Below are 23,335 nucleotides of genomic sequence, written 5' to 3' on the forward strand. Positions count from 1 at the left end.
GATAGTGGAAATAGAGTTAGAGAGATTCAAGCTCTGGTTTATTGTTACTAATGAGTAATTGATAATGTTTGTAACAATATGGTGATTAATAATGTTACTCCCCTTTTTGTTAATTATAAGAGCTACGGCTATTGAACACTAAGTATAAGTCAGCTATTGTTGTAGTCACTTTAATATTTCTCTCTCTCTCTTTTTTTTTTATAGAAACTGTCAGGGTAGGTATTATTACTTCCATTTTATAGAGGAGAACTGTGACTCAGAAGGGTAGAGCTAGGGTTTATAACAATCCACCTGACCCCAAAGCTCATGTTTTTACCAACCGACTGCCGAAATCAGCAAGTAATTTATTAATTGCCCACTATGAGCAAGGCACTGTGCAAGTGTCAAAGTATAAAATAAGATTCTGGGAATATGAATATGAGTGATGACAAATAACAACCCAAAGTGCCGTACAAAAGCTATGCAAGCCATACAGACAATAAATGATGGGAAAAGTCAGTGGAGGGAGTTATCACTGAGGAGTAAAGACAGACTTCACTGACTCATTCTGGAGAGAAAGGCAGAATTTGGACAAGTGAAAAGACCAAAGGGGTGAGTGGGGCTGTGATGTGGCTTTTGAGGATTAACCTGACTGCGGTGGGAGAACAGATTTTTCCTTCTGGAGCAGGTTATGCTCCAGAGTGGGGAGATGCTCGAGGGAGTTTGTTCCTACAGCCTCCTTCCCATGTCCACGTCATGGGCTGATGATGATCTGGAAAAGTGAAAATGGAAAAAAAGAGATGTGGAGGGCTTCCCTGGTGGCGCAGTGGTTGGGAGTCCGCCTGCCGATGCAGGGGACACGGGTTCGTGCCCCGGTCCGGGAGGATTCCGCGTGCCGCGGAGCGGCTGGGCCCGTGGGCCATGGCCGCTGGGCCTGCGCGTCCGGAGCCTGTGCTCCGCAATGGGAGAGGCCACAGCGGTGACAGGCCGGAAAAAAAAAAAAAAAAAAAAAGAGATGTGGAAATATAAAATTATAAGCCTCGTATACTTTACCCCAGCCTTGTCTAGAAAATATATTAGAGCAGAAACGAACAAGCACACAGCTAGCCATAATATATTGTCAGATAAGAACAATATTAGTGATTTTTGCACACTTGTCACTAAAAAGTTTAAATGTGGTCAATATTTATTTGTATCCCATCACTATAAAGTTATATTTCTCTCTAAACTTCTTTTATAATCAGACGAAAGAGCTTTCTTGTAACAAAGATTTTTAAATAGTTCTCCAAACTGTTGACATATAACCTTTAGACTAGAATGTTTGTTATAAGAAACGACATTTACTAGAACATTGTTATATAAAATTGTGTTCACTTGGGTTTTATTCATCACCTTTGCTATTTATTAATTTACTGTGGCATTGCTAGCGTTGATAAACTCTACCTGGATAAAAGCTCTGTGATAATTCTCTTAAAAACAGGCAGAGAGCTGAAGGCATTTATTCCCCTTGAAAATGAATTCACAAGTAAAATCCAGTGTCCTTCAGACTGACTTTCAATGACAACTCAGAATATGTTGTCAGGGTAGATTCCAAAGACCTAGGAAGGGTGCATGACTAGGGTGTGTGATCAACTGACTCCTGAGCAGAATATGCTCTGAGAGAGTTTTCTGTGTGTGTTAGCACGTTCCCAAGATCTTTATCCACATACCTGAGGCAGAATGAACTGAGTCGGGACTTTGGGTTCTGATCCTGACTGCTCAACTCATCAATGTGGGTAAATCTTTGGATAAACCTTTGGATAAATATTGTAATATCTTGAAGAGATTTCTGAGGCCCAATGAAGTTCTAAAATGCCATAATTCATTGATTCTTTCCTTTTCTTCGGACTGATAGAATATATTTGCAGCATGGTTGTTTGGGGTTTGAGAGCAGCCCACTGCCATGAAACAGTGCAACTAACTGGCGCTTACAGAGAATGAGACGATGATTCTGTCACCATGCTCTAATGGATTGCTTTCAAATATATCTGACGGTTCAAAGAAAGGCATTAATTGGTTCTCAAAGTCATAACATAATCTCTGATTCCTCAGGCAACAGTACTGTGAGTTGCTGTATTTTAAAACGAGGCGGGCAAAAAGATGCCTTTGGAAAATGTAGCACTGTCATTTTTATCAAATTAAAAAAAAATTTTTTTTTGTAGTATTAGATTTACCAACTGAACGTTTCATGCTCAACTCCAAACACATTTAGGCTTGGTTTCAATAGTTTCAGGGCCCACATGTGTCTCAGAGATAACTTAATACCATATTTCATTTAATGTTCGCTCACACGGTCTGATTTTGCCACACTTCCAAGTTAGCGTTCTAAATTGATTCAGAAGAATTAATCTTCAAACACTCTTGCCTCTTTCTGCCAGCTGGTCCCTTTGTAGGTTCTTTGGAAGATATTGGGTTGGTAAAAAATAAAGGTCTTACTTTGTTAAGTGGTTATCCCATCATCAGAAGATCAAAACAGACTAGTCAATTTTCAGATCCATCAATTGAATCTACTTTGGTATAAATGTGCAATATGATAGCTATCTGAGAGTTATAAAACTAAGGAATAATTTATTTGGTTAAAGTTTCTTGTAAAAATGATTGTTTCTTATAGTATTTAAGACAGGCTATGTAATCAGCATGGTGTGTTTAGATACATTTGTAAGATAAAGTTTTGCTCTGCTGGAAAAAGAATCCTTCTAAATCATCATGAGTAGAAGATGCTTAGCATTAAGCATTCAGCATGGGTATTCTTCTCTTTTCTCTTTCTTTAGTCAGAACTACCATGCTATGTCATGTGGAAAAAATGTTCAAGATCTTAATGGCACTCTAAGTGGCTCCTTTGAAGTGATTGAATATCTTTCTTTTAGTGGAAAAAAGTTAGCATGAAGAATAATTCATTAATTTGCCACCAGCAAGTTCTTCCTGTCATACTATTGCATGTAATGGGAAATATGAACACTTGTACTCGGATGCCAAATTTTCCTCAGAGAAAGGATTGGGAAGTGATATAATAAGGACAGGCTTAAGGAAATGTGCCTGTCCCTGATTCTATAAAAATTTCATAGCAGTCCTATGAATTTGAATTAAACATTTACTTTGTAAATTAATAAAATATGAGGAATAAATGGGGGAAGATGAGCAATGAGGGTAAATATTGCCTGTATTAATTAGGTCCAGTCAGGAAAACAGAAACCACTTTAGGTACTTCAAGTAGAAAGGAATTAATTCAGGGAGTTGGCTACAATTCCAAGTTAGAAGGATGGAGAAGCAAATCAGAAAAGAGCATGTTACCCAGAGATCAGCTGCCACCCCTGTTACTGCTACTGCAGCTGCTGCTGTTGGAACCCCGATGCTGAACTGCTGCTGCTAATTCCAGAGATACTTACTACCGGGAGGTAAGAAGAGATGAGGCATCCTAGTGGAGCATCCAAATATCCACGGGTGAGGCGTGTGAGCAGAGTGGGTGGGGAGAGTGCTCTGATGATGGACTAGGGCAGGACGGCTCTGTATTTCTTGTAGATGAGAAGTGCTCAAGGAGGTAGACTTAATGGTGACTGAGACATAATACATTTTTACCCAGAAGTGTTGAATCAAGGATGTTGGCCACCTCAAGAATTTGGGAAATAGATTTGGATATGGTAATCAGGATGTTCTGTTTCACCATCGTGGGATAGTTATATTTCCTTTAGTTACAAAATACAAGCCCTCTCACGTACCCAAAGTCTAATCTTTTCTTGGAGTTTCTCTTTTTATATGATTCAAAGCGTGACATGACTCACTGGTTTATGAATTAGTCCTTCTTATTCATCTGCTGCAACGGTTCAGGAGAGAAGAAACTCCAACGCATCCTTGGAGACCAACGAACACATCTTTGAAGTCCTCATAACTGACTGGGCAGCCCTGCCTGTTGGTCCCTTCTGCCTCTAGTACTGTTTTCTATGGAAATCTCTCCTTTCTGGACTATTCCTTTTTCTGTTTTATCCCATATATTGGTCCTTAAAAAATTGGGCAAACACCACATATCCCTGCTCCCACTCTGGTAGAACTGGACCTAATACATCGGCGTCAGAGATAAATGCTATGAAATTGAACCCTTTCTTTCGTATTTTTTGGAGGAGGCTGAAAGGCAGCTCTATGTAGAACAAAGGAATCAGCCATTTAAACTGGCCTGACTAATTAGTTAAGCCAAATAACTACTTGTTTATTTTACCTTTGACTAAATTGACCAGATATTTGACAGAACTGAATGATAAATTAAGTAAAAATGGCCACTGCAACACATAACTTTATTCTCCCCATTTGTTCCTTGAAAAGTCTTTTTATCGTAACCAGTGAATTACTGGAAACTGGTTTGGAAACAATTTGCTTTGTCCGAGAAGATAACCAGCAGAGCTTAATATTTTTCCAAAGAGTCATCCAAGATCTAGGGACTGGCTTGAAATGCAGGTCATTGGTACCTACATTTTCTTTATACCCTTCGCTTATTTTTCACTTCTTATCAACTCTTCTAAGTGCCACCTTTTCCCAGTATTTGCCCCCCATAATGTCTGTGTCTTCCTTCTGTTTTTGCCTGGCTCTACAGTTGTATTGAGTGCTTACCTGCAGGGCCTATCTATGAGCACCTAGATCTGTTCCTCGTTACTTTGGTGGTGGGGGAACAGGACTTTGGGTCTACCACTATAGGAAGTAGGAGCAATCCCATTCCCATGACTCCCAATTAATAAGCTCTTTCTTTTGTGCAGTTAGTGGGGTTGGTTGTAGCCTTTAAGGTCCATCACAATTGAAGGAATTACGGAAAAATGCTGTGTGTGTTTAATTATGTTCCATAAGCATACTCCCATACAGTCAAATGATCACACTCTGCCCGCCCCCCCAAGTCTCTTAGGAATTGTCAGAGTGTCTATGTGATTTGAGGAAAACTTCCAGCTTCATTTGGACTAGTCCGCAGGATGGAGTTAGCTGTACTTGATGAGTCTTACAGTTATTCAATAAAGTTTGTAACTTACCATGAGACTGCACAATCAGATGCATGGCAGTGATAGGCTGGGATTTATTGTTGACACAGTATGTGATATTACACAAAGAAGATAGGGAGGGGAGGTGCAGGGCTTCAGGTCCTGTATTTTTGCTGTAAGCAGCTTTGTTTTAGACATCTTTGCTGCAAACATTGTTGCCACATAACTAATTGGCTGTAAGTCAATTTTGCCGTGAAAGATAAAATAACCGTTGACAGTTTTTGGTTTGACAGTTTGGTTTCAACTGGTTGAAATGAGTTAGCATTTCTTCAAGTTAGTGACGTTATTAATGGCTTCACTGAAGCTGACAGATGACGATGACTTGCCCCAATAGTTGGTTTCTTATTTTGAAACATACTACGTTGGAGGAGAAAGAGGCCAAGGTCCTCAAAGTTGAACCCACATCTTCCATAGAACTTTGGATGCCTATCAATGGACAATATGCCAAGAACAAAAGACTATGTACAGGCTTTCACAGCACAACACAGAGCTCAGGTACAAATACACATCCTAGGATTTGGAAACTGATACCTCTCTTAATGAAGGAAGACATTTTAGCGAAAAAAGAAAAAGCATCATGTTGAACCAGGAGACAAGTCAGCAAGCCAAAAAAAAAAGAAAGTATAATACATTGGGTTTTGGTGATAGGGACAAAATCTTTTCTTAAATAAATGAGAATCTATCATTATCTATCATCAATCTATCTATTCTCTAACTATTTAATCTATAAAAGAATGTCTTTCAAATTTATTTGCTTTTGGCCTAGAATAAGAAATATATTTTATATCACACACTGCTGTATGCACGTGGGCACAGCACACACACATGTATATACAACTGTGCTGTTTTCTAGTAACCAAGGGGAAAAAAAGAGGAAAAGCAACTGGTCAAGAGCTGCTGACCTGGTTTCATGGCTCTCTGGTCATGTGTGACCTGTAGCTTGAAAAATACTATTAGTACATATCCTAAATAAACAGATAAGCATTAAAAAGTCTGTACACCAAAACCCTTTATAAAAATACTTTAAAGCAAAGCACAAGACTCAGAGAAGTGTTTAACTAGAGCAGAGTTCTTTTCTGTAGGGACCCAGAGATGGTAGTAAGTTCACCCTAATTCAACACTGCCTCCTCTATGAGGTTTCTGATTGAATTGTCCTCTCTTTATTGCTGTGAGTGATGTAGAAATTAACAGCCTAATTCCTGTATCTAGTCTCTATGTTATTTTTTTGACAAACAACAAGGAGATTATTTTAAAATAAGTATTTAAAGAGATTGAAGTTATTTCGTATGTGTTTTTGCATCCACATGCACGTTTGTACTAGAAGATAACCGCACACTCAGTTCTGCATGCCCCACCCCCTTCCATTGCTCTCTAGGAATTTAGACGATGGTCTTTTTTCTCAGTCACGGTCTTGGGAGTATTTAGACATTTGCTTGTGTTGGCAATGGGACATTTCCCCAAGTCAAAAAAGGGAATCTCTCTGCCTATTTGCTCAGCTTTGTTAAAATGACTAGCCAGATTTGTGGAAATAGCGTTATCTTATACCTTAGTGATCACCTACACAGAAATTAGCTACTAGTTTCCCCAAGTTAGGGGGTCTAAACACTCGTGCAGCTCATACTTTACTACATGCTTTTTGTAACTTAAATTCTGCCTTCATTTTTCAGGAGCGCTCTGTATTCAAAATCTCACACTGTTTCATAAACCTTTCAGCAAGAATCTGTAAGAGCAGTGACATGCTGTTTTGATTATGTCTCAGCTCATCCATTTAAGAAGGCTGAAAAGTTGTTTCAGCGGATTTCCTGCAGGTGTATCTGATTACCTGGTTCTCTATTGTTTCAGTAAGATAAATGGAAAACTCAGATCTTCATGAAATAAGGGCTGGAGGGAGAAATTGTGCAATGAATTGTCTTAAGAAGCAAAGAGTTCTCCCTCCCTAGAAAAGTTTAATCATAGACTTGGTGGTTGCTGTTGGAGAGATATTTTGGAGAGGATGCTGATGTAGGGCTGAAAGGTTTATATGCTTGTAAGGTCTTGTCCAGTTGAGAAATTTTCAAAGTCTAGATTATGTGACAAGACAGACATAGGATCTATTGAATTTTCAATGACATTCACATGGGCTGGCATCCATGTAAGGCTGGCCCCCAATGTTCTAAGTTATCACTGGTAAAGTTTGGGTCTATCCTGACAGCAACTTCAGAAAAGTTTGTGCCGAAGTTATTCTTCAGCTTAAAATCTTCAGTCACTGTTCTTTAGCCCAGGGGTCCCCAGCCCCTGGGCCACGGACCAGTAGCGGTCCATGGCCTGTTAGGAAGCCGGCTGCACAGCAGGAGGTGAGTGGGGAGCGAGCAAGTGAAGCTTCATCTGTACTTACAGCCGCTCCCCATCGCTCGCGTTACCGCCTGAGCTCCACCTCCTGTCAGATCAGTGGTGGCATTAAATTCTCATAGGAGCGCAACCCCTACTGTGAACTGCTCATGTGAGGGATCTAGTTTGCACTCTCCTTATGAGAATCTAATGCCTGATGATCTGAGGTGGAGCTGAGGCAGTGATGCTAGCGCTGGGGAGCGGCTGCAAATACAGATTATCATTAGCAGAGAGGTTTGACTGCACAGAGATCACAATCAATTGCTTGCAGACGTATCAAAACCCTAACAGTGAGTGGCAAGTGAAAACAAGCTCAGGGCTCCCACTGATTCTGCATTATGGTGAGTTGTATAATTATTTCATTATATATTACAATGTAATAATAATAGAAATAAAGTGCACAATAAATGTGATGTGCTTGAATCATCCCAAAACCATCCCCCTGGCCGTCGGTCCGTGGAAAAATTGTCTTCCATGAAACTGGTCCCTGGTGCTAAAAAGGTTGGGGAGTGCTGCTTTAGCCTATTCTTCCTTTTCATGGAATGTCAAACTCTGGATTTGAAGAAAAGTTATTAAAGTTTAAAGATTGGGGAATCCTGTTGGTCTCAGACACGAACATTCTTTGAAGAACTTCTAACGATTCTTAAGCATTCTGGAGTCACAGATCCTACCCAGAAAAGTGCACACTAAATCTTATAGGCTCAGAGGATTACCCCCAAATTAAGCATCCTTGTAAGAAAAAATGTATCCTCTCCAAAGTCTCACATTCTCACATCTTAGGGACTGGCAGAACACACCAGTTAGTCTTCAAGTTATTCTTATGAGGCACTGAATCTCTTTGTGGAAATTAAGCATATTAACAGATGTAAAATAGATAACTAATAAGGACCTACTGTATAGCACAGGGAACTCTACTCAATACTCTGTAATGACCTATATGGGAAAATAATCTAAAAAAGAGTGGATATATGTATATGTATAACTGATCCACTTTGCTGTATACCTGAAACTATTATAATAGTTTCACAACACAACATTTAAAATCAACTATACTCAAATAAAAGAAAATTTTTTTAAAAAGCCTCTACCACTTAAAAAGAACACATTAACGGAAGTAATAAATACCCTCCCCCACCCAACAATAATGGTGAATTATGTTTACACTGAAAATCATCTCAGAGATGAAAAGGAGTTCATAAAGCATAAAAGCAACAGAAGAAATCACTTACAGAAGTGTAAATAGAAATAGAATAAAAGAAAGTAAAAAGGCCAATGAGTGACTACATAAAAGTGAAAGATGGTTCACCAAAGAACACCATAAACAAGATTAAAAGGAAAATGAGAAATTGGGGGAAAATAATTGCAATAAACATTTAGGATGTAAATGGGTTTTAGAAGTCAGCAAGAAAAACATTAAAAACCAATGTAACAAAAGGTCAAAGTATATGAAAATACCATTCTTTCTACAGCAGTTGTTGAGTGATTATAATGCAGCAGACGTGGGGGATCTTGGGACAAACACCTCTGTCCTCAAGGAGCTCAATTCACAATAAATGAAAAACAAATGGCCAATTAACATGTGAAAAATGCCTAACTTCACTTCATAATCAAAAAAATCACAAAACCATTCAGAAACAACTTTGGCCTGTCATATTAGCAGAGACAAAAATAATATTACTGAATATTATGAAGGAGATGGGAAACAGATGCTCTTATCTATTGCAGGTAGGAGGTTTCATGGTGGCAAGTTTTCGGAAAGTATCTTTGTAGCACGTGTTAAGAGTTTTCAAAAGTAAGTAAACTTTTTTGATCTATTTGTTTTCCTCTACACATGTGTTCCAAAAAAGTAGTTAAAAATTCAGACAAATACATACAAAGTCCATTGCAGTACTAATTACAATCTCAAAAAACTGGGAGTAACCTAAATTCTATTTAAAAATATATACTACTGTCCAAATTGTAAGATAACATACATACATAGAAAAAACTAATATAGAAAAATTATATTTTACTTTATTTTTTGTTTCATCATTTCTAAATTTTCTATTTATATTATTTTTCTAATGTTATTATAATAAAATATCAGTGATAATTATCTTGGACTACTGAATTTGGGATCATTTTTATTTTCTTCTAAAGAAAATTACTTGTTTTTCAAAATCTCTACAATGAGCATTTTTATATCTCTTATAAACTTAGAGAAAAAGTAAATAATATTTAAAAACACATCTTGACTGCAAGAATGTATTTAAATCATCAAATTATCAAATTATCATAATTCTAGGGAAGCAAGAAAGAACTTATGTACAGAAGATACCAGGTAGAACCAGCTGTCTTTAGAAACTGTGATTATTTGCTTGACAACATTTATGGGATTTTGATTTATTGAAAAAAAAAAAAAGACAGAACTGAGTATTTTCCACTTGATACCTGATGTAATTGTATAATTCTGAAAAGGTTATACTTTGAACCTTCAAATGATCTTAAAATGTAATAGGCATTTTTGAAGTTTAGAAATTGTTTACGGGGTGCAAGCTTTAAGTTAAGTACTTGTATCCTTATTAAATATCATTCTCATATATTCACAGTAAGGCATTTGAAACAACATTAAATCTTTTAATCTCTTTTTAAAAAATATTTTTCACATTAAATCTTGAGGAGTGCAAATCAGTTGCCTTTTAGAAAAACCTTGCTAAGACCTAACTAAACATAAAATGTCTGCAAGTACCTTAACACACAAGTGATGTGCCAGTGTTTTATTACTACATTCAAATAAAGAAATGAATTCTTGCTTTTTCTTGACTATACAAAGCATGTGGATGAGCTTCTTGGGTTGGCAATATTCTGCGTATTATCACACATCGATGCCAGGAGGGAAACACATTCTTGAGGACACAAAAGTTTACATTTGGAACCCTCTCAGTTCTAAATTCTGCCATACGTATCTCTTCCTTTGGTTCTAATTTGGATCCTTTCATTATAATAAAACTATAATCATAAAAAGAAATGAAGAGGTTTAAAGCGATTTGTAAGCCATCTCAATCACAAAAGTCTTCTTATAGTTTATTTGAGAAACCTTCCTATTTGTTAACATCTAGATATGTATCTTTCCACACTATGACTATGGATATAAATACAAATATATATACACATAACACATGCACACAGACACACGTACAGACACACACATACACACATACCCTACATTCCTTCAAGTATTCTCCTTTCTCATAAATTACTTCATTTATTTATTCCATCAATTGAATGTTTCTTAAATACCTGTAATGTGATATATACTTAAGCACCACCAGTACCAAGATGAGTCAGACACATCTAAGGGGCTTACAGTGTCTGAGGAGCTCACAAAGTAGTGGGTGAGACAAATACACAAATGCTATTGCTGGTTATGCTATATTAAAGGAGCCACGGAGTAGTAAGTACCAACACAGGGATGATTAATTTGGCTTGCTTTGACAAACACACGAAAGGATGCTCAACATCACTAATCATTAGAGAAATGCAAACCAAAACTACAATGAGGTATCACCTCACACCAGTCAGAATGGCCATCATCAAAAAATCTACAAACAATAAATGCTGGAGAGGGTGTGGAGAAAAGGGAACCCTCTTGCACTGTTGGTGGGAATGTAAATTGATACAGCCACTATGGAGAACTGTATGGAGGTTCCTTAAAAAACTAAAAATAGAGCTACCATGTGACCCAGCAATCCCACTACTGGGCATATACCCTGAGAAAACCATAATTCAAAAAGAGTCATGTACCACAATGTTCACTGTAAGTCTATTTACATAGCCAGGACATGGAAGCAACCTAGGTGTCCATCGACAGATGAATGGATAAAGAAGATGTGGCACATATATACAATGGAATATTTCTCAGCCATAAAAAGAAATGAAATTGAGTTATCTGTAGTGAGGTGGATGGACCTACAGTCTGTCATACAGAGTGAAGTAAGTCAGAAAGAAAAAAGCAAATACCGTATGCTAACACATATATATGGAATCTAAAAAAAAAAATGGTTCTGAGGAACCTAGAGGCAGGACAGGAATAAAGACGCAGACGTAGAGAATGGACTTGAGGACACGGGGAGGGGGAAGGCTAGGCTGGGATGAAGAGAGTGGCATGGACATATATCCACTACCAAATGTAAAATAGATAGCTAGTGGGAAGCAGCCGCATAGCACAGGGAGATCAGCTCGGTGCTCTGTGACCACCTAGAGGGGTGGGATAGGGAGGGTGGGAGGGAGACGCAAGAGGGAGGGGATATGGGGATATATGTATACATATAGCTGATTCACTTTGTTATAAAGCAGAAACTAACACACCATTGTAAAGCAATTATACTCCAATAAAAATGTTAAAAGATAAAAAAAGAATATCGCGACAGGAGAAGTAACCTAACTCTGTATGTTTAAGTATTTAAAAGTGTAAATTGTTAGATACTCTAAAAACAAAAACAAAATAGCACTGTTGCTTTTATGCTTTCATTTCTTTTTGTTATAAAAAAATTACTAGCTATTTATATATAATTAATTTATTTTGCATTGGAGAATATTTTAATTGTTTTGTTTTTGGGTCCCAGTGAAGTTCCTTTATGATAGAACAAATTCTTACATTATCTGAATTTTTATGATGAGTGTGTATTACTTTTATAATCAGGAAATAAAAATAACTTCGGATTCAAAAATAAGAGATTATGATCCACTAAGGTACACAGACTATTTCTATTTGTTTCTCTTTGTAAAGGGCCCAAAATAAATGTTAGCCAATCAGGCACTTAATCTCTTTTAAAATTTAAGAAGGTAGCAGGAATAAAAGAAGGACGATATAGAAAATAAATAAATAAATAAATAAAAACAGCTATATTGAGATATAATTTTAAAAATTTGGCTTGCTTCGGGGTGAATGTATAAAGAAATAACATTTAAATTGGGTCTAAAGAGTGGAAGTTTGTGAGGTGGAAGGGAAAATGGTTTCTAGGTAGAAGGAATCCATACACATAAAAAAGCATGGATTTGTGAATGTCTACTCCATGTGTAGGACTGATCAAATGAATTCCAAGCGGGGAATGGCTGCTGGGGTTCGATGTTGAAGGGCCTTGTACCCCAGGCTCTATTTAAAGTCTCAGTCTCAGTGACCTGGGACCATGACCATTATCAAGCCCTTCAAGGCCAGAGGTCATCTTGTTATCTGCCTGATCAGTTATCCCAGAGTATTCTGTTTAGGTATGCAAATAAGGCCCCTCTGGTGCAGAAGGCAACCCTCCATTCCTGCTGAAGAAGCCCATTTGTCTCTTCAGGTGTACTTCACTCAGAATCAAATAGTAAACAATACCCAGAGTGCTTGATAAGACCTTTGCCTTTGCAATGCCCTAGGAAACCCAAGCTCTGCTAATCGGCAGGGGCAGTGGCAGCGAACACCTACTCAGGCTGGCAACTGGGTCAAAATGTTAATTACTCCCCAATAGCCACGGTTTTTTTTTTTCTCTCTTCATTTGCTCTTTCACCTCTTCAGAGACTAATGGAGTTTGAATTTTCCTTACTGCTGAGACTACTGTGATGTTAAAAATAAGTTAGCCCTTTGCCTGTCTCCCGGGCACCTAAGATCTCAGGCTTCCTTGGCTTCTCTCTCTTTCCAAGTTAATTATATTCAGTGTGAGCTTGAATTTTCAAATCCATCTGTTTTCTTCATCTCTGTAGACAATTTATTTATATCTACTCTTTTAAGTAAAAAAGAGATAGAACAACAGTTTCCTCATACTTTAAACCTTTTGAGTTCAATGCAATAACTGTTTCTTTAGAATAAAATCAATGGGAGAGAAATTATTTCACAGCTGCTCTGTGTCTAAGCATTGACGAAAGTGTTAGCATTTTTAATGCTAGCTGGATCGTAAACTTTGCAAGGGCAGGAAAATGTTTTGTTTGTCAATCTATATCTGAAACTTAGTATATTACTTGGAATATGCTACATGCTCAATAAATATTTATAGAATGAAGGAAGAAAGGAAGGAATCAAGATTCATAATAACTGTAACACTTCAGAGACTCACTATTGTTTTTATCACCAAGGACCAGTTTATTAATTTTTACTTTCTTGGATGCCATTTCAGTTACCTGTTGCTGCAGACCAAATCGCCCCAAAGCTAATGGTTTAAAACATCAACGATTTATTATTTTCCACAATTCTGTGGATTGATTGGGTGATTTCTCTGTTGTTTTCACCTGGGTCACTCATGTAACTATAAATGCTGGATAGTCATCTGGGCTGTTAGGTCCAAGATGGTCTCGCTCGCTTCTGGCAGTTGGTGTTGGCTACCAGCTGGAGTGCCTCAGTTCTCCTCCAGGTGACCTCTCATCCTCCACTAAGCTGGACTGGCTTCCTTACACAGTGCAGGATTCCAAGAGGGCAATGGTGGAAGCTTCAAGGCCTCTTGAGGTCTAGACTTTGGAAAGTTTTTCCTCTAAGATTCAGTACAAGGCAACGATGCCCACTCTTGCCAGTTCTGTTCAATGTAGTACTGAAAGTCCTAGCCAGAGCAATTAGGCAAGATAAAGAAATAAAAGGCAACCAAATCGGAAAGGGAGGAGTAAAATTATTTCTTTTGACAGATGACATGATCATATATGTAGAAAATCCTAAAGACTCAACAAAAAACCATTAGAACTGTTAAATGAATTCAGTAGTCTCAGGATACAAAATCAACATACAAGAATCAGTGAAATTTCTATGCACTAACAACAAACTATCTGAAGAAATTAAGAAAACAATCCCATTTACAATACCAACTAAAAGAATAAAATAAGAATAAATTTAACCAAAGAGGTAAAAGGCTTGTATACTGAAAATCATAAAACATTGATGAAGGATATTAAAGGAAACACAGATAAATGGAAACATATCCTATGTTCACGGATTGAAAAGAGTAATAGTGTTAAAATGTCCATACTACCAATGTGATCTATATATTCAATGCAATCCCTGTCAAAATCCCAATGACATTCTTCACAGAAATAGAAAAAACCATCTTGAAATTCATATGGAAATACAGAGGATCCCAAATAGCTAAGGCAATCTTGAACAAGAAGAACAAAGCTGGAGGCATCATAATTACTGATTTCAAAATATATGAAAAGCTACAGTATTCAAAACAGTCTGGTACTTGTATAAAGACAGATGCATAGACCAATGAAACAGAATAGAGAACCCAGAAATAAATCCATGCATTTATGGTCAACTGATTTTTGACAAGGCACCAAGAACACACAATGGGGAAAGGAGAGCCTCTTCAATAAATAGTACTGGAAAAACTGGATGACCACATGCAGAAGAATGTAATTGGGCTCTTATCTCACACCATATACAAAAATCAACTCAAAATGGATTATAGATTTAAACGTAAGACCTGAAACTGTAAAGCTACAAGAAGGAAACATATGGGAAAGTTATCTTGACATTGGCCTTGGCATTACGTTCATGGATATGACATCAAAAGCACAGGTAATCAAAGCAAAAACAGACAATTTGGGTTTCATCAAATTAAAATGCTTCTGCAAAGCAAATAAAAACAAACAACCCCCCACCCCCAAAACAGTCAATAGAGAGAAGAAACAACCTATTAAATGAGAGAAAATATTTTCAAACCATGTATCTAATGAGGGGTTAATGTCCGAAATATATAAGGAACTCAGACAACTCAAATAACCCAATTAAAAACAAACAAAGGACCTTAATAGACATTTCTCCAAAGAAGACTTACAAATAACCAAGAGAAAGGAAAAGTTGCTCATCATCATTAGTCGTCAGGGAAATGCGAATCAAAATCACAATGAGATATCACTTCAAACTTGTTAGAATGGCTGTTATTGAAAAGGCAAAAGATGTGTTGGCGAGAATGCGGAGAAAAGGGAACCCTTGTGCACTGTTGGTGGGAATGTAAATTGGTCCAGACATTATGGAAAGCAGTATGGTGATTCTTCAAAGTATTAAAAATAGAACTGCCATATGATTCATCAATCCCACTTCTGAGTATATATCCAAAAGAAATGAAGTACCCAGTATACTTAAATTTATTAGCAAAAGATAGATATTTGCTTTGAATGTTTTTCAGAGAAATAGCAAATGTATTCAGTTTTGTAAATTAAGAAAAACAACACATTTTATTTAAGGTGGTACAGAAACAACTGTATTCTCAGTAAAGATCAGGCAGTATTTTAGAAATTTTTTTGCTTTTGATTAGGGGGAGACTTTACACTTTTCAATAGGTTTCTGATAGAAAAGAATACCTTTAAAGCTGTATCCCAGAATTACATTCCCAATAATAGTATGATGAAGCCCAGGATAGCTTTGCATCCTCAAGAAATGCAAAGCTTCATTTTCAGGATGCAATGTCAAGTTTTTCAGGTGTTAAGGTAGCAAATACTTGTGGCTTTGTTGCTATAGAAATACAATTTATTTCAAAATTATTCACAGTTTTTTCTCTGTGCCTGAAAAAAAGTAAAACATTTTGTGAGATGTTTAATCAATTTTGATCCTTTTATATGATTCATTTATGTGTTTGGATTGGGCGTTTATTAGTAGCGAGGAAATCATTTGGTGGAGAATGCTTTCATTGCATGATAGAGATGAGTACATTTAATCTTAGAAGAAAATGCATCAATGAATTGTCAGTAGTGTCTTTTTGCTCAATTCTGTGATGTGCATTTTCCCACGTTACTGTTTCTGAAATTAGGGTACATCTTACTAGTAATGTGAGTGTTTAATGCTGTATTTTAGTTTCCCATAGGCAGTTGTTAAATCAATGGTGCACTTTACAATCAATTGTATTTTAGAGTTGAAGAATCACTGTAGATTTTTCTCTGGTTCACCCAAGAAGGTAGAGCTGATCTACAGGAAACACAGGAGACACTGGATATTCAGTTCTTGAGACTGGGTGATGTCTTAGGCAATTAAGAAAAAATTTCAGTGGAGCTCAGCATGGGGGGTAAATTGTGCTGTAAAAGCATATTAAATGATAAATTTACAAACACCAGAAATCACAATACCATTTTAGCTTAGTGTTTTGAATGGACTATAGCTGTGTCTGAGCTAATTGCTGAAAGGGCAAAGGAAACATTTGCTACTATCCCTGTTGGGTGAAGTCATATCTGTAGGCTGTTCCTAACGTTAGGCTAGAAGAAACTAAATTCTAAATTCTTCGCATAGAGAGGTGTCAACAAAAAACTGGGGAGAGTAAAAGAAACTATTGTTAAGTTCTACATTTTGCTTTGGGCTCGTTCCATTGAACTCTTTGAAGTGAATGGAAAATTAATCTCTGCCATCCTGACAAGAAGTCCAAGGCAATTAGGAAAAATCAGTTATTTTTTTTAAAGTCTACAACTTTGAAAACATAGTTCAATCCAATCTCGATTTACTCACTAAAGTCTCAGCAATTTGTTAAGGCTATTCAGTATCAACTTTAATTTTCTTACAAGTTGTAAGAAAAACTCAAGGCCAGTTTCTTGCTCCTCGCATTAGGTACAGGTCTCCGGACACACATTGGACTGTGTTAAAAATAATTTGATCTAACTGGGGTTCATTTTATAATCTCTAAAATGTCTTTCAGGTCCAAGGTTCCATGATCCCTGTGGCATCATATCTTTTAAAAGTGGTAATTCCTGGGACTTCAGGTGTAATACAAGTGGCTAGATTTCTGAGAATCTGGTGTGATGAGTGCCTTCAGATGATTAGCCTTATTTAGGACATATTTTACTAATTCTTTTTTTTTTTTTTTTTTTTTTTTTTTTTGCGGTACGCGGGCCTTTCCAGTTGCGGAGCACAGGCTCCGGACGCGCAGGCTCAGCGGCCATGGCTCACGGGCCCAGCCGCTCGGCGGCATGTGGGATCTTCCAGGACCAGGGCACGAACCTGCGTCCCCTGCATCGGCAGGCAGACTCTCAACCACTGTGCCACCAGGGAAGCCCCTGCTAATTCTTTTTTAATTTATAATATTAAAAACAAATTTATTTTTGGCTGTGTTGGGTCTTCGTTGCTGTGGGCGGCTTTCTCTAGTTGCAGTGAGCAGGGGCTATTCTTTGTTGCGGTGCGTGGGCTTCTCATTGTAGTGGCTTCTCTTGGTGCGGAGCATGGGCTCTAGGTGGACGGGCTTCAGTAGTTGTGAAATGCAGGCTCAGTAGTTTTGGCTCTCAGGCTCTACAGTGCAGGCTCAGTAGTTGTGGCACACAGGCTAAGTTGCTCCGCGGCATGTGGGATCTTCCCGAACCAGGCCTCGAACCCGTGTCCCCTGCACTGGCAGACGGATTCTTAACCACCTCACCACCAGGGAAGTCCCTTTACTAATTCTTTTTTTCTAAATTTAACATCTTTATTGGAGTATAATTGCTTTACTGTGTTGTGTTAGTTTCTGCTGTATAACAGAATTAATCAGCTATATGCATACGAATATCCCCATACCCCCTCCCTCTTGTATCTCCCTCCCACCCTCCTCATCCCACCCCCTAGGTGGTCGCAAAGCACCAAGCTGATCTCCCTGTGCTATGCGGCTGCTTCCCACTAGCTATCTATTTTACATTTGGTAGTGGATATATGTCCATGCCACTCTCTCACTTCATCCCAGCTTACTCTTCCCCCTCCCCATGTCCTCAAGTCCATTCTCTACGTCTGTGTCTTTATTCCTGTCTTGCACCTAGGTCCATCAGAACCATTTTTTTTTTTTTTTTTTTTAGATTCCATATATATGTGTTAGCATACAGTATTTGTTTTCCTCTTTCTGACTTACTTCACTCTGTATGACAGACTCAAGGTCCAGGCCACCTCACTACAAATAACTCAATTTCGTTTCTTTTTGTGGCTGAGAAATATTCCATTGTATATATGTGCCACATCTTCTTTATCCATTCATCTGTCGATGGACACCTAGGTTGCTTCCATGTCCTGGCTATGTAAATAGACTTACAGTGAACATTGTGGTACATGACTCTTTTTGAATTATGGTTTTCTCAGGGTATATGCCCAGTAGTGGGATTGCTGGGTCACATGGTAGCTCTATTTTTAGTTTTTTAAGGAACCTCCATACAGTTCTCCATAGTGGCTGTATCAATTTACATTCCCACCAACAGTGCAAGAGGGTTCCCTTTTCTCCACACCTTCTCCAGCATTAATTGTTTGTAGATTTTTTCATGATGGCCATTCTGGCTGGTGTGAGGTGATACCTCATTGTAGTTCTGATTTGCATTTCTCTAATAATTAGTGATGTTGAGCCTCTTTTCAAGTGTTTGTTGGCAATCTGTATATCTTTGAAGAAATATCTATTTAGGTCTTATGCCCAGGTTTGGATTGGGTTGTTTGTTTTTTTAATGTTGAGCTGCATGAGCTGTTGTATATTTTGGATATTAATCCTTTGTCGGTTGCTTCATTTGCAAATATTTTCTCCCATTCTGAGGGTTGTCTTTTGGTCTTGTTTATGGTTTCCTTTGCTGTGCAAAAGCTTTTACGTTTCATTATGTCCCATTTGTTTATTTTTGTTTTTATTTCCATTTCATTAGGAGGTGGGTCAAAAGGATCTTACTGTGATTTAGGTCATAGAGTGTTCTACCTATGTTTTCCTCTAAGCGTTTTATAGTGTCTGGCCTTACATTTAGGTCTTTAATCCATTTTGAGTTTATTTTTTGTATATGGTGTTAGGAAGTGTTCTAATTTCAAACTTTTACATGTACCTGTCCAGTTTTCCCAGCACCTCTTATTGAAGAGGCTGCATTTTCTCCATTGTATATTCTTGCCTCCTTTATCAAAGATAAGGTGACCATATGTGCGTGAGTTTATCTCTGGGTTTTCTATCTTTTTCCATTGATCTATATTTCTGTTTTTGTGCCAGTATCATACTGTCTTGATTACCATAGCTTTGTAGTATAGTCTGAAGTCAGGGAGCCTGGTTCCTCCATCTCTGTTTTTCTTTCTCAAGATTGCTTTGGCTATTTGGGGTCTTTTGTGTTTCCTACAAATTGTGAACTTTTTTGTTCTAGTTCTGTGAAAAATGCCATTGGTAGTTTGATCAGGATTGCATTCAATCTGTAGATTGCTTTGGGTAGTTTAGTCATTTTCACAATGTTGATTCTTCCTATCCAAGAACATAGTATATCTCTCCATCTGTTTGTATCATCTTTAATTTCTTTTATCGGTGTCTTATAGTTTTCTGCACACAGGTCTTTTGTCTCCTTAGGTAGGTTTATTCTTAGGTATTTTATTCTTTTTGTTGCAGTGGTAAATGGGAGTGTTTCCTTAAATTCTCTTTCAGATTTTTCATCATTAGTGTATAGTAATGCAAGAGATTTCTGTGCATTAATTTTGTTTCCTGCTACTCTACCAAATTCATTGATTAGCTCTTGTAGTTTTCTGGGTAGCATCTTTGGGTTCTCTATGTATAGTATCATGTCATCTGCAAACATTGACAGTTTTACTTCTTCTTTTCAGATTTTGATTCTTTTTATTTCTTTTTCTTCTCTGATTGCTGTGGCTAAAACTTCCAAAACTATGTTGAATAAGAGTAGTGGGAGTGGACAACCTTGTCTTGTTCCTGATCTTAGAGGAAATGGTTTCAGTTTTTCACCATTGAGAACGATGTTGGCTCTGGGTTTGTCATATATGGCCTTTATTATGTTGAGTTAGGTTCCCTCTATGCCTACTTTCTGGAGAGTGTTTATCATAAATGGGTGTTGAATTTTGTCAAAAGGTTTTTCTGCATCTATTGAGATGATCATATGGTTTTTATCCTTCAATTTGTTAATATGGTGTATCACATTGATTGATTTGAATATGTTGAAGAATCCTTGCATTCCTGGGATAAACCCCACTTGATCATGGTGTATGATCCTTTTAATGTGCTGTTGGATTCTGTTTGCTAGTATTTTGTGGAGGAGTTTTGCATCTGTGTTCATGAGAGATATTGCCCTGTAGTTTTCTTTTTTTGAGACATCTTTGTCTGGATTTGATATCAGGGTGATGGTGGCCTCATAGAATGAGTTTGGGAATGTTCCTCCCTCTGCCATATTTTGGAAGAGTTTGAGAAGGAAAGGTGTTAGCTCTTCTGTAAATGTTTGATAGAATTTGCCTATGAAGCCATCTGGTCCTGGGCTTTTGTTTGTTGAACGATTTTTAATCACAGTTTCAATTTCAGTGCTTGTGATTGGTTTGTTTGTATTTTCTATTTCTTCCTGGTTCAGTCTTGGAAGATTGTGCTTTTCTAAGAATTTGTTAATTTCTTCCATGTTGTCCATTTTATTGGCATAGAGTTGCTTGTAGTAATCTCTCATGATCCTTTGTATTTCTGCAGTGTCAGTTGTTACTTCTCCTTTTTCATTTCTAATTCTGTTGATTTGAGTCTTCTCCCTTTTTTTCTTGTTGAGTCTGGCTAATGGTTTATCAATTTTGTTTATCTTCTCAAAGAACCACCAGCTTTTATTTTTATTGATCTTTGCTATCCTTTCCTTCATTTCTTTTTCATTTTTTTCTGATCTGATCTTTATGATTTCTTTCCTTCTGCTAACTTGGGTTTTTTTTTTTTGTTGTTCTTCTTCTTCTAATTGCTTTAGGTGTAAGGTTAGGTTGTTTATTTGAGGTTTTTCTTGTTTCTTGAGGTAGGATTGTATTGCCATAAAATTCCCTCTTAGAACTGCTTTTGCTGCATCCCATAGGTTTTGGGTCATCTTGTTTTCATTGTCATTTGTTTCTAGGTATTTTTTTATTTCCTCTTTGATTTCTTCAGTGATCTCTTGGTTATTTAGTAGTGTATTGTTTAGCCTCCATGTATCTGTATTTTTTACAGTTTTTTTTCCTGTAATTGATATGTAGTCTCATAGCATTGTGGTCGGAAAAGATACTTGATATGATTTCAATTTTCTTAAATTTACCAAGGCTTGATTTGGTCTATCGTGGAGAATGTTCCATGTGCACTTGAGAATAAAGTGTATTCTGTTGTTTTTGGATGGTATGTCCTATAAATATCAATTAAGTTCATCTTGTTTAATGTATCATTTAAAGCTTGTGTTTCCTTATTCATTTTCATTTTGGATGATCTGTCCGTTGGTGAAAGTGGGTTGTTAAAGTCCCCTACTATGACTGTATTACTGTCAATTTCCCCTTTTATGGCTGTTAGCATTTGCCTTATGTATTGAAGTGCTCCTATGTTGCGTGCATAAATATTTACAATTGTTACATCTTCTTCTTGGGTTGATCCCTTGATCATTATGTAGTGTCCATCTTTGTCTCTTGTAATAGTCTTTATTTTAAAGTCTATTTTTTTTGATATGAGAATTGCTACTCCAGCTTTCTTTTGATTTCCATTTGCATGGAAGATCTTCTTCCATCCCCTCACTTTCAGTCTGTATGTGTCCCTAGGTCTGAAGTGGATCTCTTGTAGACAGCATATATATGGGTCTTGTTTTTGTATCCATTCAGCCAGTCTATATCTTTTGGTTGGAGCATTTAATCCACTGACATTTAAGGTAGTTATCAATATATATGTTCCTATTACCATCTTCTTAATTGTTTTGGGTTTGTTATTCGTCTTTTCCTTCTCTTGTGTTTCCTGCCTAGAGAAGTTCCTTTAGCATTTGTTGTAAAGCTGGTTTGGTGGTGCTGAATTCTCTTAACCGTTGCTTGTCTTAGAGGTTTTAATTTCTCCATCAAATCTGAATGAGATTCTTGCTGGGTAGAGTAATCTTGGTTGTAGGTTTTTCCCTTTCATCACTTTAAATATGTCCTGCCACTCCCTTCTGGCTTGCAGAGTTTCTGCTGAAAAATCAGCTGTTAACCTCATGGGGATTCCCTTATATGTTATTTGTTGCTTTTCCCTTGCTGTTTTGAATATTTTTTCTTTGTATTTAATTTTTGATTGCTTGATTAATATGTGTCTCGGCGTGTTTCTCTTTGGGTTTATCCTGTATGGGACTCTCTGTGCTTCCTGGACTTGATGACTATTTCTTTTCCCATGTTAGAGAAGTTTTTGACTATAATCTCTTCAAATATTTTCTCAGACCCTTTCTTTTTCTCTTCCTCTTCTGGGACTCCTATAATTCGAATGTTGGTGCATTTGATGTTGTCCTAGAGGTCTCTGAAACTCTCCTCAATTCTTTTCATTCTTTTTTCTTTATTTTGCTCCCTGGCAGTTATTTCCACCATTTTATCTTCCAGCTCACTTATCCCTTCTTCTGCCTCAGTTATTCTGTTATTTATTCCTTCTAGAGTGTTTTTAAGTTCAGTAATTGTGTTGTTCATCACTTTTTGTTTGCTCTTTAGTTCTTCTAGATCCTTGTTATATGTTTCTTGTATTTGCTCCATTCTGTTTCTGAGATTTTGGATCATCTTTACTATCATTAGTCTGAATTCTTTTTTAGGTAGGTTGCCTATTTGATATTCATTTATTTGGTCTTGTAGGTTTTTACCTTGCTCCTTCATCTGCAACATATTTTTTTGTCATTTCATTTTTTTTTTTTTTTTTTGATGGTTGGTGCTGTATTCCTGTCTTACTGGTTGTTTGGCCTGAGATGTGCAGCACTGGAGTGTGCAGGCACTTAGATAGAGCTGGGTCTTGGTGCTGAGATGAGGACCTCGGGAGGCCTCATTCCAATTGATATTCTCTGGGGTCTGAGGTTCTCTGTTAGTCCAGCGGTTTGGATTCAGAGCTCCCACCACAGGAGCTTGGGCCTGACCTCAAGCCTGGGAAACAAGATCCTGCAAGCTTCGTGGTGCGGTCAAAATAAAAAAAAAAGGAAGAAAGAAAGAAAGAAAGGAACAGTACACTATCAAAGAATAAAAAATAAAATAAAATTAGAAACATAAAAAATATATTAGGAAAACTAAAACTATAATTGAAACAACTGCAACAAGGTAAAATAAAACCACAACAGAAAAAAGAAAAAAA

General features: G+C 37.2%; 1 long non-coding RNA gene across 1 annotated transcript in view; it reads left to right on the forward strand.

Annotated features, from left to right (window-relative positions):
• Positions 1-23,335, forward strand: part of LOC117314438 (uncharacterized) — a 420,056-nt gene that overhangs the window by 171,551 nt on the left and 225,170 nt on the right. The window contains exon 4 of the long non-coding RNA XR_004529176.2: positions 9,126-9,192. This is a non-coding gene — a long non-coding RNA (uncharacterized lncRNA). The remainder of the gene's footprint in view (positions 1-9,125; positions 9,193-23,335) is intronic.

This window comes from Tursiops truncatus, chromosome 12 (assembly GCF_011762595.2).
Source record: "Tursiops truncatus isolate mTurTru1 chromosome 12, mTurTru1.mat.Y, whole genome shotgun sequence".
Taxonomy (NCBI): Eukaryota; Metazoa; Chordata; class Mammalia; order Artiodactyla; family Delphinidae; genus Tursiops; species Tursiops truncatus.